The 3,384-nt window shown below is 50.6% G+C and overlaps 1 long non-coding RNA gene across 1 annotated transcript; it reads left to right on the top strand.

Moving 5' to 3' along the window:
• Positions 1-603: 603 nt before the first annotated feature.
• LOC138825698 (uncharacterized) lies at positions 604-3,092 on the top strand. The gene is made up of 3 exons (XR_011371503.1): positions 604-645; positions 2,168-2,299; positions 2,418-3,092. It is a non-coding gene; the product is annotated as an uncharacterized lncRNA (long non-coding RNA).
• The last annotated feature ends 292 nt before the right edge of the window (positions 3,093-3,384 follow it).

Genomic DNA, 3,384 nt, shown 5'->3' with positions numbered 1-3,384 from the left:
TTGTAAGAAGAAATGGTCCTGCCAGTGTGGGCTTTGAAGAAGCCCAAGGCCATGCAACTGATTCTCCTGTAGCCATCTCCCAAAGGAATCCTACCCTGGACACCTCCGATTGCAGTGCAATAGGACTCATGTCCCACTCCACAGAGACAGAACTGTAGGAGGACATGTGTGTGGTCTGCCAAACCTGTGCCTGTTAGGCCAGCAGCAGACAACGAATACAGTCACACGTCACTTAACAATAGACAGCTGATCTGAGAGACTCATCACTGAATGAGCTCCACATGGATTAGAGACAACAGAGCCTAGCTACACAAACGAGAATGGCTGGGACACCAGCAGGAGATACAATCACAGGGGCAGGAGGCACGTTGTCCACTCAAAGGTCCTGTGTTTTTCCTACAATACTGCCAACTTCTGCTAATGACAGGACGCCTTCCAACAAATCTCAGATTTTACTTTATCACACCAATTAAGCACATTAACTTTTACCTTGCTTTGGGGCACAAACTTAGTTTGTGGTGAGGGGATTTTTTTTACAAAACGGAGAGCGGGACCTCAATCAACAGCCCACACGATGATTTCAACACAATCGGGCCACACCTAGGACTGATAGAGAGCCGCTCTTCCTCCACTGAGCTGTGAGAGGTACCCACAGCCATTTTTTTGTTTGTTTGTGTGTTTTAGAAATTTCTTTTGCCTTTTTAAAGTGTATTATTGTTATTGTTGTTGTTGTTTTTGACTGGTCAAAAGCATGTCAGTAAAGCTGGCTTACTCTTTTCTAGCAAGTAGAATCACCAAAGTTGGAAGGAAAAAGGCCAAGTGTAATGGAGATGGTGATCTTATTAGATATTGAAGACATGAGCTTTGCATAAAACAGGTCCACATCTTCTCCACTCTGTGGTGTTTTTCTCTCTGCAGAATTAGATTTCTGTGCTCAGTTCAGTGGAAGCACTCCACAGCACAGATTGAGATCACTAACTGATTTTCAAATCCTGCTCCCACACTTGTTAATAATTACTCAGAATTTACTACAGCATCTGTTTAAACCAGAATCAAACCTAATTCTCCATTCAGGAAAAAAAAAAAAAACTTTATGTTAGAAAACGGAAATTGTGCCCAGATTTCAGCTTTGTACCTCTGCTTAAACCATTCCAACCGATAAAGTCTTATTCTGGGAGACAATGCATGGGGTTCTGTGCAGAACAGAATCCTTTAAAAATAGAAAATAGGACCTCCTGTCAATATAGATATAACTGAAATGACCTCTATAAATCCTGGGCCAGCGTTCTAGAAGAGCATGGAGCCACTGCCCTGATCTCGAACTCGGCACATACCTCCCCTGGAGTGGAGCCCAAAGGCTGTGTGGTCACTGAAGGGGGAATTCTCTCTCATAGCAAAAGTGGCTCGAGGGTGCTGGGTGGTGGGTGGGGTGGGGAAGAGACTCTATCTAGCTTTCTGGCCCAAGTCCCACAGATGAGGGTGGGTGGGGCGACAGGAAGCAGTGTGGACAGGCCAGGTTGGAACACAGAGAATGTGGCTGAACGAGCTCTGTGCCACGTGTCATCTAAGGGGAGTGCTCAGGGCCCCAGCGCATTGCCAGGAGCAAGGCCAGACCATGGGAGACGGGAGGTGCAGGCAGCCGAGAGGGCTCCGGGCCTCGTCCACACCAGGCGGACGGCTCAAGAGGCTGGTGGGAAGAAGGATCTGCTGCCTTCGGTGTGAGGACTGTCCCCCGGACATGGCTCCTGGGGCTGAGTTTCCACATCTCTGATCCTGCTCTGCGACTTCTCCTGCCTTCACGTCCCCTTTGGCATTCCAGAGTGCAGGGCTCCAGTCAGAAAGGAATGCCTTGGGCCTGAGTCATGGTCTGTTGCTATCTGCTGGGTTCGGCAGAAGAGCTCCCTGCATGGGGACATCCTGTCTCTTGGAGTTACCCACAGCAGCAGGCCGGGCGTGGCACGGAGACTAGAAGACAGGAAGGGGAGGGCTCTGCGTCCAACCCACTCGGTAGGGCACTTTCAGCTTCCTGGGTTAGAGAAGTCCACCCACCGCAAAACCCACTTCCTCAGCCAACTTGGGGCGCTGGCATGAAAGGGAGGGAGGGTTAGAGAGAGACTCAGTGGGGAGGCAATGGCCCCTCACCTTGTGCTTTTCTTGTGCTGTCAAGATCCTCTCTTTCGAGACTGCTGGGCCACAAGATGAGCATGATGGGCATGAAAGATAAAGGGACAGCGTGCGGCGGAGCTGCGCTCCCTCCTACCCAAGCACCCAACTCTGTTAGCTGGAAATAACACGTCATGTGAGTAAGTTGAGGGAGGAAGTACTCAGTTTTGGGTGCTATGTGAGCCCCACCCAGAGAAGGGGCTGCTAAGAAGTATGACGGGAATCGTTGAACAGAAACTTGCCTTCTACCCCAGGACACAGGGCCCGGGAGGACTCCGGGAGGACTCCAGACTAAGAAGTAGCCTGCCTTCGCTGGCCTTGGGGTGAGAAGAGTTCGGATTTCCCACCACTCTGGTCCCAGAAGCTTCTAGAAATGGCACACCATGGGAAGGGGTCAGCCTCTCTTGCCCTCCAAGCCAGAAAGATTTCTCCTCCATGAGTTCAGGAACAGGGTCCCTGGGGCCACTGGAGACAGGTTTGGGGGAAAAAAAGAGGCAGAGACAAGGTGGAGGTGAGCAGTCCTTCCACTCCAGGTGGGATCAAGTACAACCCACACTTCTCCCCAAACAGCTGAAATAAATCCACAAGTGAACACACTCCGTCTTCAGCAGACATGAAGCGGCCCTTGACTGCACTGAGCATCAATGCCTAGCAGATTCCAGGAGAGCTAAAATTATCATGAACTTTCTTTCAGTAACTGAACACTTGCCTGTTGAGAATGCGGGTTAACTGGGCACCAGTGGCTCACACCAGTAATCTCAGCTAATCAGGGTAGCTGAGGTCTGAGGATCGTGGATCGAAACCAGCTCAGGCAGGAAAGTCCATGAAACTCTTATCTCCAATTAACCACCAAAACAAAATCAGAAGTGGTAGAGCACTAGCTTTGAGCAACAAAGCTTAGAGACAATGCCCAGGCTCTGAGTTCAAGCCCCACAACAAAAATAAAAATAAAAATAAGATGTGGCTGAGCTGGCTCATCTCAGGGTAACTGCCAACCAGGCACCCCAATGTCTGCATCTCTCTCTGGCTCTGGCCCACGCTGCTGCTGCTTCTGGGTGTCAGTGCCCAGCAGGCCTCCTGGAAGGCCCTCTCCTCACATCCAGACTGCCTCCAGCCCCCATCCCATCCACCTCCAGGCAGCTAGCAAGTCACCCGGATATGCCTGTCCTCCAAGTTGTTTTTCTTTTTGGTCGGTCATGGGGCTTGAACTCTGGCCCTGGG

Source organism: Dipodomys merriami, unplaced genomic scaffold (assembly GCF_024711535.1).
Source record: "Dipodomys merriami isolate MVZ:Mamm:240054 unplaced genomic scaffold, mDipMer1.0.p SCAF_1, whole genome shotgun sequence".
Lineage (NCBI taxonomy): Eukaryota > Metazoa > Chordata > Mammalia > Rodentia > Heteromyidae > Dipodomys > Dipodomys merriami.
Note: the sequence above shows the minus strand (reverse complement) of the source record. Positions and strands in the feature narration are given on the sequence as shown.